Raw genomic sequence first — 12062 nt, forward strand, 5'->3', positions numbered from 1 at the left:
ATTTAAAAGACAAGAGCGGGGCGCATGGGTGGCTCAGTCGGTTAAGTGTCTGCCTTCGGCTCAGGTCATGATCCCAGGGTCCTGGGATCGAGCCCCGCATCGGGCTCCCTGCTCGGCGGGAAGCCTGCTTCTCACTCTCCCACTCTCCCTGCTGTGTTCCTGCTCTCGCTATCTCACTCTCTGTCGAATAAATAAATAAAATCTTCAAAAAAAAAAAACTCCCTCCACTGAAAGGCCTCAGTTTGGGAATATTTATTTATTGCTAACATCATTCCAGAAGTATTGCTCCTACTCCTTAATTAGTCAATTAATTAATTAATGTTTTTAAAATAAAAAATAATGAATAAGGAGAAAGTAATGAGATCTCCTGGTGGAGTAAACAGCAAATGGGCTACTTAAAATAAAATAAAAACTAAGACAAAGTCCCAAGATAAACAGTACTTGGAAAGTTAATTGTTTACCAAACTTATTTGTTCGGCCTGACTTACTGTTAAAGAACACTATAGAAATTGACCTGTGTTCAGACACGTCATCCTATAAACCACCTGTTGAGTCTCAAGTGTGCCTGGGCGGAAGGAACAGTCTTTGCTTGCTCAAAGCTGTATATATTAGTGGTATTTACAGAAGGGCGTGTGATAGAAAAGGTAAATAACTGAACTTACTCATAGCTTCCTGTTTCCTTCTTGATTCTTCAGGAGGGGATGACTTTTTCCTTTGGAAGTACAGATTCTCCTTGAACAAATCTTAATTAAAACTCCAGCTAGATTAGTAAACTTTGGTTAACAAATTGGCATCAGGAAGTACCTACATTTTCATGGCCTTGTAGAGTTCAGTGAAAATGTTTATTAAGGGACACAATCTATCCTGCTCTGACCCCAAGACACTGAAGACTCTGTTTGAATCAGACTCATAGATTTTTCCTAGCCACTCTCAAGGACAGGAATGCTTCTGGTAAGTTTTTATAAAATCCTCATATTTTCTTTACCTCAAAAGAAACTCTTTTTTTAAATTAATCCATATTGACTAATAATTTCATTGCCATAGATATGAAATTCCACTTATTGCTCTTTCCTGGAGATTTTTTTTAGAATAAAAGAAATATGGCTAAAAAGGGGGGAGAAGAAATCTGTGCTTTGTGGAACACACTTTCAGAATATTTTTCTTCTCCTTTGCCATCTGTGACTGATTTCTTTGTGCTAGTTTTTTTTTCCAACTTAGAAGAAATGTAGTTTCATTTACTTCCAAGGTAGAATTAAGCAAATCCAATCACAAGACTTCTTTCAGTTCCCGTACTTTCCTCTTGTTGAAATTATGGTACCGTATTTTGGTAAAAGCAAGAAATAATTTCAAGAGAAATATTTCTGAAGGACAATGCTAAATAATGGTTTCTTTACTTTTAATTTAGGACTAAAAGCAGATAAATGGTAACATTTCCTCCTGAATATTTCTAAAGACGTTTTGTAACATAAATCTGATGATAGAAATCTGTAACCAATATTATTTTGTTCTAGATACTCAACCAGCATTCTGAGGTAAAAATGTTATAAGATGTGCCTTGAAAATTCAAATTGGACTGAGGTTATTCAGTGGCCTATTATGTCGTGAGATGAGGTATAGAAGATCCATCCAGTCTCGTAGGGCTCCTCTCTGTTAAGACAGAGCAGTAATCACATTACCAACAATTAAAAACAAAAATTCTCTGGGGTGCAATATTTATAATTAATCTACACAAACACACACACAAAAATGATATTTTTTGGTATTTTCAAGTCCAACCAAGACTATTTTATCTAGGACTTTAGCAGCAAAGATTTTTTGTTCCCAAACTGTTGAAAATCTTCAAACATACAAAAAATTTAAATGATTATATTATGAGCACCCAAATACCCACCACATAGATTCCACAATTAACATTTTGCTGTGTATTTTGCTGTGTTGGCTCCTTCACATAGTATCCAATACCCCTCTATCTATTCATCCATCAATTCATATTCTTTACTTTTATTTTTTTAGAGCAGTTTTAAGTTCACAGCAAAAGTAAGACTAGGATACAAATATTTCTCCCCCATTATCAACATCCTCCCACCAGAGTGGTACATTTATTACAACTGACTAATCTAAATCAACACATCTTAATCACCCAAAGTCCTTAGTTTATGTTAGGCTTCACCCTTGGTGTTGCATATTCCTCCATCCCTGGAAACCACTAATGGTTTTGCTGTCTCCATGGTTTTGCCTTTACCAGAACATCATATAGTTGGAATCATACAGTATCTTGCCTTTTCAGATTGGTTTCTTTCACTCTGTAATAGGCATTTAAGGTTCCTTAATGTCTTTTCATAGCATGGTGGCTCATTTCTTTTTAGAGCTGAATAATATTCCATTGTCTGGGTATACCACAGTTTATCCATTCACCTGCTGAAGGACATCTTTGAAATTTTGGCATTGATAAAGCTGTGTGCTGGATTTTGTGTGGAGAGAAATTTTCAGCTTCTTTGGGCAAATACCAAAGAGAGTAGTTGCTAGATCATGTAGCGAGAATATGTTTAGTTTTGTAAGAAACTGCCAAATTGTATTAAAAAATGGCTGGACTGGGGTGCCTGGGTTGCTCATTCGGTTAAGCATCTGACTCTTGGTTTTGGCTCAGGTGGTGATCTCAGGATCGTGAGCTCAAGGCCGCACAGAGTCTGCTTGAGATTCTCTCTCCCTCTCCCTTTGTCCTCCCACTCATGCTCATTCTCTCTCTCTAAAATAAATAAATAAATCTTTTTTTAAAAATGGCTGTACTATTTTGCATTCTCATGAGCAATGAATGAGAGTTTCTACTGCTCTACATCTTCACCAGTATTTGGTGTTGTCAGTGTTCTGGATTTCTAGTAGGTGTGAGGTAGTATCTCGTTTTAATTGGCATTTCCCTGATGACATATGATATGAAATATCTTTTCATATGCTGTGTGACATCTGTATCTTTTTTGGTGACGTGTCTGTAAGGGTCTTCAGTTCATTTTTTCATTGGGTTGTTTATTTTCTTATTGTTGAGTTTGAGACTTCTTTGTCTATCTTGGAAAACACTGTTTTATCAGATTTTGGGTTTTGCAAATATTTTCTTTCAGTCTGTGGTTTGTCTTCTCACTCTCGAAATATAGTCCCTCGCAAAGCACTTTTTAATTCTAATGAAGACCAGATTATCAATTCTTTCTTTCTGGATTATTCTTTCAGTATTGTGTAGATATTTTTTAACATTTTCAGATGTCCAGTTTAAGATAAGAGGATATAACCCAGGAACAGCCAGATAGAAGAGATGCACAAGGCAAGGTGTGGGGAAGGACACAGAACTTCCACACCCTGTGCTGGCACAACGCTTTCCCCAGACCAACCATGTTCACCAACCCAGAGGCTCCATCGTCTTTCCTTTTATGATGCATTTTAAAGTTGCAGACCTCTGGGGCACATGGGTGGCTCAGTCAGTTAAGAGTCTGCCTTCAGCTTGGGTCATGATCCCAGAGTCCTGGGATCAAATCCTGTATCCTGCCCCCTGCTCAGTGGGGAGTCTGCATCTCCCTCTCCCTCTGCTGCTCTCCCTCTCTCTGTCAAATAAATAAATAAATAAATAAATAAATAAATAAATAAATAAATAAATAAATAAATAAATAAATAAAATCTTTGAGAAAAATAAAGTTGCAGACCTCAGTATACTTAACCTAAACATTTAGGGATGCATGTTACTAACTAGAGTTCCATTGTTGTTTAACTTTTCCCTTGAGATAAAGTTTATGTACAGTAAAATGCACAAATCTTTAGTATACTATCAGATGGGCTTTGATAAATATATACATATGTCCCGGAGTCCAGCTCCAGCCGGGGTGGGTCTCTCGTAGGAAAGGACGGCGTCGGCGAATGAGACACAGACACAGGATCAGGTTGCAAGCATCTCCTCCTGACAGTCTCAGAGGAACTTTATTTATATGTTAGGATATTTTTGTTTTTCCAAATCTTAGATCATTTTCTGGATTACAGCCATAGCCTTCTTTCATTTTTCCTTTGTAATGATTAACATGACCTTTATTGATTTCTGCTTATTGGCTTTCGCTAAAACTAAAAAACAATACGCAAAGAGAAAGGTGCTAGACAGAGCATGACCGTCTTGTTATTTTGTTCTATAGAAACTAATTCTTCGTGGAATTAGTTTCATTATGATTGCTTAGATAGGCGTAACTAAGATGAGTAGTCACTTTATCATGAAACCCCAGAAATATTCCCACAATTATAAAGATTGCCATAAATAAAATGAAAAAGAATAGCAGGAGCCAGCTGTGGAGTCTCCTGTTTTCAGGATCGTCCCCCATACTTGGACTTTGTCAAACAGCATGAGTAGCTTGGCTCGCGCCACATCTGTGTGATCCAAATCCTTGTCATCATTCCACATCTAGAAAGCTTTTTATTCCCCCTGCTTAGTCAGTCCCTGCTCCCACCTCCACAGGTAAGCATTCTTTCTCTCCTTTATACAGTATGTAGGCATGATGATTTTTTAGGTTCATTCATGTTTTTGTGTGTATCAGTAAGTCATTCCTTTTTTATTGATGAGTAGTAGCCAGCGTATGAATATGCTACAGTTTGTTTATCCACCTTTAGTTGATGGACACCTGAGCTTCATCCAGTTTTTAGCTATTATGAATAAACCTATTATAAACATTCTTATACAAATCTTTCGTTGGACATATGCTGCTGGACCATAATGTAGTAATAATCTTAGTTTTATAAGACTCTACCAGAGCCTTTTCCAAAGTAATCATATCATTTTATCACCCTCACCAATACTGTGTGAGAATTTCAGTTACTCCATATTCTTGTCAATTAGGAAGTTGTCAGCCCTCTCAGTTTGTGTTATTCTGGTGGTTGGGCAGTGCTAGCTCATCGTGGTTTGACTGGCATTTACTTGATGACTCATGTGTCTGAGCATCTTCCCATGGTCATTTGCATAGCATTGCTAAATGTTTATTTAAATATTTGGCCCATTTTTTTTAAAATTGGATTGTTGGGGGCACCTGGGTGGCTCAGTCGGTTAAGCGTCTGCCTTCGGCTCAGGTCATGATCCCAGGGTCCTGGGATCGAGCCCCACATCGGGCTCCCTGCTCTGCTGGGAGTCTGCTTCTCCCTCTCCCACTCCCCCTGCTTGTGTTCCCTCTCTAGCTGTCTTTCTCTCTGTCAAATAAATAAATAAAATCTTTTAAAAAATAAATAATAAAAAATACAAATTGGATTGTTGGGGGCACCTGGGTGGCTCAGTCGGTTAAGTGGCTGCCTTCGGCCCAGGTCATGATCCCAGAGTCCTGGAGTCCTGGGATCGAGTCCCGCATCAGGCTCCCTGCTGGGCGGGGAGTCTGCTTCTCCCTCTGACCCTCCCGCCTCTTGTGCTCTCTCACTCTCTCTCTCTCTGTCTCAAATAAATGAATAAAATCTTTTTAAAAAATTGGATTGTTGGTCTTTTTATTATTGAATTGTCGGTACTTTTGTAAGTATATATTGCAGCTACAAGTCCTTTGTCAAATGCATGTTTTACAAATATTTTCTTCCAGTCTGTGGCTGGCTCATTCATTTTCTACTTTTTTTAAAGATTTTATTTATTTATTTGACAGAGAGAGCACAAGCAGGGGGAGCAGCAAAGGGAGAGGGAGAAGCAGGCTCCCCACTGAGCAGGGAGCCCTGTACGGAGCTCATCCCAGGACCCTGTGATCAAGCCTTGAGTGGAAGACAAATGTTTAACTCACTGAGCCACCCAGGCTCCCCTCATTCATTTTCTTAAAAGTATAATTTGGTGAGCACTAGTTTTAAAGTTTGAAGTCTAAGTACCTATTTTTGTATGGGTATTAATTTCTGTGTGCTCTAAAAAAGTTTTGTTCTTTCTCAAGTTGCAAAGATACTCTTCTATTTTTTGTTTTTTCTTTTTCCCTAGAAGGAAATTTTAGCTTATCATTTTAGCTTTACATTCAGTTCTAAAACTTTGTCTTTGTGTTTGGTGTGAAGGAAGAGTCGAAGTTCTTTGCTGTCTTTCTTTTTTAATGAATATCTAGTTTAATGAATATCTATCTTCTAATGAATTATCCGCTGTTTAAAAAAAAAACAAACTTTTTTTCCCCTTTCTCCACTGGATTTCTTTGGAGACTTTGTAGAAAATCAAATGACCATAAAGAGTAGATCTTAGCGGGGGAAATCTGAGGGGGAGACGAACCATGAGAGACTATGGACTCTGAAAAACAAACTGAGGGTTCTAGAGTGGAGGGGGGCAGGGGGATGGGTTAGCCTGGTGATGGGTATTAAAGAGGGCACATTCTGCATGGAGCACTGGGTGTTATACGAAAACAATGAATCATGGAATGCTACATCAAAAACTAATGATGTAATGTATGGTGATTAACATAACATAATAAAAAAAGAGAGAAAAAAAAGAGTAGATCTTAATTTTGGACTCTCTATTCAATTCCATTAATTCATTTGTCTCTTCTTATGCAAACACCACATTGTTTTGATTATAGTAAGTTGCCAAGTCATGTAATATGAGTCCTTTAAATTTATTTATTTTTTTAAATGTATGGATGTGCTACCTCCTTTGCATTTCCATAGAAAGTTTAGAATCAGATTATCAATTTCTACAAGGGCATGGTAAGATTACAGCTATGATTACGTTGAATTTATAGGTTAAGTTAGGAATAAGCTTAACAACGAGTCTTCCAATCTATAAACATGGTATATCTCTCAATTTATTTAGATCTTATTTGATTTCTCTCAGAAATGTTTTGCAGTTTTAAGGGTAGAGGTCTTTTCTTTTTTTTTTTTTTACATAGATGGTCACAGAAGTTTTATTCATAATTGTCCCAAATTGGAAAAAACCCAAATATGCATATCAACAGATGAATTGATAAGCAAAATGTGAGACTTTTCATAAAATGGAATACTACTCAGGACAGAAAGAATGAATTGAGGGGGATTTATCCCCAGGAGGATTTTCCTTCAGGATGGAGGGTGAGGCTGATTGGGCGAAAGGCTACTCTGGCAGAAAGTAGAACAAGGATCCCGTGTCATTGAGAAAGTCAAGAAGGGGCTAGGAATCACCTCCATTTAAAATAAATAAATAAATAAATAAATAAATAAATAAATAAATACAAACTAAACCCTCCTTACAATGATAACTCCTCTTCTCCACTGGCCCTGGGGTCTCTCCAGCCGCCCCCTACTATTCTTAAGAAGCAGGTGTGTGCCCTGCAGGTGTAGTCAGCTGACCCCACTCCACCCCAGCAAGGCCAGGCCAGCTCACTTCCCCAGCACCTTCCTGTCACTTGAACTGTGCAGCCAAATCTTCAGCCTTTGTGGGCTTTTCCATCTTCTGGTCCCATCTGCATCATGTGTTTCAGAGATTCCTTTAAGTTGACATTCCATTCACCATCCATGCGCCTGTCCTCTACTACTGTGATGGATTTATTATTTAAAAATATACATCAGGGTGGCTGGGTGGTTCAGTTGGTTAAGCATCCAACTCTTGATTTCAACTCAGTCAGGATCTCAGGGTCTTGAGATCAAGCCCCGCATTTCTCAGTGCAGAGTCTGCTTGAGACTTTCTCTCCCTCTGCTCTTACCCCCCAGCCCCCTGCCCTCCTTCTCTAAAATAAATAAATAAATCTTAAAAATAAATAAATAAAAATATACATCATTCTTAAAAAAAAAAGATTTTATTTTTTAAGTAATCTCACAACTCCAAGATAAAAGTCTCACGTTCCACCGACTAAGCCAGCCACCTCTTTTTTTTACATCATTCTTTTTAATACAACTGTATTGTACACTTAAAAATGACTAAGGTGATAAATTGTATATTATGTATTTTCTACTGTAATAATAAAAAAAATCCACATAGCTCTTGAATTGTTAATGACCTTTGGGAGGAAGGAAAGGTAAACATGTGGGCAAAACTCATAGTCTTGAATGCAAAGGTAATTGGAATCCTACATGTGAAATTAACTAGGCAGATATTTCTCACTTTTAATTTCACCGTTAAAATAATATTTGGGGGCGCCTGGTTGGCTCAGCTGGTGAAGCATGTGGCTCTTAATCTTGGGATTATGAGTTCAGTCCCTCAGTGGACATAGAGTTTACTTAAAAAAAGAAAAGTACATCAGGGGCACCTGGGTGGCTCAGTCAGTAAAGCGTCTGCCTTTGGCTCTGGGTCATCATCCCAGGGTCCTGGGATGGAGCCCCGCATCAGGCTCCCTGCTTAGTGGGAAGCCTGCTTCTCCCTCTGCCTGCCACTCCCCCTGCTGTGCTCTCTCTCTCTCTGTCAAATAAATAAATAAAATCCTAAAAAAAAAGAAAGAAAAATATTTTAAATCTAATGTTCTTTCTAAGACTATACAACGGAGTTCAGCCATTTCTTTACATCATTTTAAGTTTTGCCACTATATGTGAAAAGTGTTCATTAGAATGCACTCTTTTAAAAATAATAGAGTGCACTCCTTTGGTTGAGACGACAGAAACCAAATTTGAACTAGCTTTATGATGGTAATAAAAATTTGAGTGTTTACATGTATCAGACATATGGTAAGTATTTAAATGTAAAGTTCTTGTACATCTTTCGTTCATTTATTCCTAAGTGTTTAAATTCTATTTTAAATCGTATGCTTATATTCTATTTTATAATTTTTAAGACTGATAAAAATACAATTGATTTTTTAATACTGACCTTGTATTCTGAGATCTTGATAAATTCTAATAATTGTCTTGTAGAATCCCAGGATTTTCTACTTAAACCATCATGTCATCTGCAAATAGAGATAGTTTTACTTTTGTTATGTTCTTTAGACTTTTTTATTTTTATTTCTCACCTTATTGCAATGGCTAGGACCACACCAGTATAACATTGAATAGAAGTGGTTGGAGTTGATATTATTGCTTAGGGGCAAAGCATTCAATATTTCACCTTTAATTATGATGGTAGCCATAGTTTTTTTAGAGTTTCACTATATCAGATTGAGGAAGAGCCCTTCTATTCCTATTTGCTGGGAATTTTTTTTATTGTGAATGGAGTTCAATTTTGTCAAATGAGTTTTCTGCATTGATTTAAATGGCTATATGGGGTTTTTTTTCTTTATTCTCCTAATAGAGAAAATTACATCATTCTGTTATCCTTTTGTGTACACCATTGGATCTTATTTTGCTCTTATTTTGTTAGGATTTTTCTGTTTATATTCATTAGGAATATTAATCTGTAATTTTCTTTTGTTGTTTTTATAGTATCTGTCGGGTTTGTTTATCACAATTAATGCAAGCCTTATAAAATGATTGGGAATTATTTTCCTCTGCTTCTATTTTCTGAAAGGTTTTATGTAATATTGGTGTTTTTTTTCCTTAAGTGTTTGATAGAATGCACTCATCTTGTGAAAGCTTATCATAATCTTCCTGTGGATAAGGAGATCAGTTACAATAGCTATCATTTTGTAAGATCCTACAATGGGTCAGTTACTATATTAGGTGTATTATACACGTTAATTCATTTAATCACCACAACAACCCTGTGAGATAGACATTATTATTCTTTTTCTTAAGATTTATTTATTTATTTTAGAAAGAGAGAAAGTGTGAGTGGGGGGAGGGGCAGAAGGAGAGGGAGATAAGCAGACTCCCCGCTGAGCAGGGAACCTGATGCAGGGCCCGATCCCAGGACCCTGAGATCACAACCTGAGCCAAAATCAAAAGTCTGGCATATAACCGACTGAGCACCCAGCCACCACAGATATTATTATTCTTATGTTAAAAATGCAGAAACTTTATTAGTAAGTGCCAGGGGCTAGAGCCAAGTAAGACTTTAAAGGTTAAGCTTTTTTCATTCTACTATACTGTCTATCAAATTCATTTTTATAGTCACTTAACCAAAGATATTACCACTGATAAGGAATCATTTCAACAACCAAATCTGTATCAAACCCATCAGACTCCCATTCATTCATTTGACAATATTGATAGGTACTAATTGAGCACCTCCCATGTGCCAAGTACTACTTCAGGCACTGTTATAGGTTCAGTGAACAAACCAAGCAAAAATCCTTGTCTTTGTGATGCTAAATTCTATTGTTATACTAAATAAAAAACATGATAAATAAGTAAATAGTCGGAGGGTGAAAATGTTTTGCAAAAATAAAACAGTGTGGAGAAAGGAAGTTTCAAATATCAATAGGGTAGTAAGAGTAGATCATATTAAGGAGGTTATTTTGAGCAAAGACTTGAAGGAAGTAAGCATTCAGCTATCAGGAGGAAGAGCATTCTAGGCAAGGAGAACAACCAGGACAAAGGCTCTGAGATGCAAGCAAGCCCAAAGTGATGGAGCAGAAGCCAGGAGGCCAGTGCACCTACAATGGAGGGGGGGGGTCATGGGGGAAGCAAGAGAGAAAGTCAGAGACACGATGGGAACCAGATCATGGAAAGTCTTCTGAGGCCATTAAAAGGATGTTAGCTTTTACTCTGAGTGACTGGGGAGTTCTAATAGTTTTCATCAGGTAAATTAACCAAATTTTTAAAATGCTGTCTTAAGAATAGACTTAAGAAAAGCGAGGGAGGAAGCTGAGAGATCAGTTAAGGAGGCTATTTCATTAAATCTTGTAAGAACTAAGTGTACCTAAGGGTACCTGATTGGCTCAGTCAGTAGAGGATGTGACTCTTGACCTCAGGGTCATGTGTTCAAGCCCCACATTAGACAGTACTTTAAAACAAAAAAGTACCTTAAATCATAGTGGTTGAAATAGAAGTGGTGAGATTCCACATGTATTTTGAAGGTAAAGTCAACAGGATTCCTTGATGGAAGAGGATATGGGGTGTGAAAGAGAAGAGTCGAGGATGACTTCAAGGGTTTTGTCCTGAGCAACCAGAAGCATGATGGAGTTGCTGTCAAATGAGAAGGGAAGAGTATGAATGGAAAGGTCAGGGGGTGAGATAAAGCAGGAAGACGTTAAGTTTGAGAAATAGTATATAAAAACCCAAGGACACATGAGAGCATTGTCTAATGAAATCTCTTGAGTTCCTTGTAGCACAGAAATATTTACGTATTTTCTCAAGACAATTGCCCAGCGCTAAGTTTTTATTGCTATGCTAAGCCCAAAGTTTAAAGTTTCTTGAGTTTATTTCTATGCTTCGCATAATTCTCTTATCTTTATTATCAAGTCATCATTATTATCACAAAAAATAGTTATAAACTGGTCTTGAAACTTAGGGCTTATCTTGTAATTTTACAGAGGTAGTTATAAAAACAAACACAATTTCTGCCCTTTGGATCTAGCAATCTAGAAATCACAGCACTGACAAACAGTAAAAGAAGCCATGATCAATTACTCATTCCAACACAGAGTCTGTAGTTGCCAAGAGTTAGGTCAGTAAGATTGTGCTGTCCAGCAACCCCATGGCCCACCATCACAGTTATGCCTGAGATGTGACAGGTAGCCTCCAACATGGACAGCAGACTAAATTTAATGAAGTATCTAATGCTTTGTCTTGGCTCCCACTTCCAGGGCTCTGGCCAGCTCAGCATGTCCAGAGAAGAACATGCAAGAGAGCCACCTCAATCCATCCAGACTCCACCATGCCCAACAATCACACAACACACACTCTACAAGGCCAAGGAGTACCAAATAGGAAACTCTCTTTAATTTTAAATAGAAACTTTGCAATGGAAATGCAATGGAAATGTAGACACTTTGCAATGTATGATTCACAGGTGACATAAATATGTCTGCCTTAAAATGGCAACAAGTATGGGCAAAACAAACTAGGATAGCTCCTGCCAACTTTTAGGGAGCCCAAAGACTGGAGATATACCAGACATCACCTGGAATTCAAGATGCTGGAATTATAGTTATCATGTCCTAAATGTCTTTCTTCTATTTTAACAAATATCTATCGTGACCAAAATGATAAAATGTCTAATTCAACCAAAATGATAGAAAATACTCAGCAGCATCTAAACAGAGCCAACAATATTGCCATAAAATAAGATACAAAACATTTGCTTATATGTTATGCAAAATTCA

The sequence above is a fragment of the Mirounga angustirostris genome, unplaced genomic scaffold (assembly GCF_029215605.1).
Source record: "Mirounga angustirostris isolate CCGP_5_RB_7025 unplaced genomic scaffold, mMirAng1.0.hap1 SCAF_2, whole genome shotgun sequence".
In the NCBI taxonomy this organism is placed as follows: Eukaryota; Metazoa; Chordata; class Mammalia; order Carnivora; family Phocidae; genus Mirounga; species Mirounga angustirostris.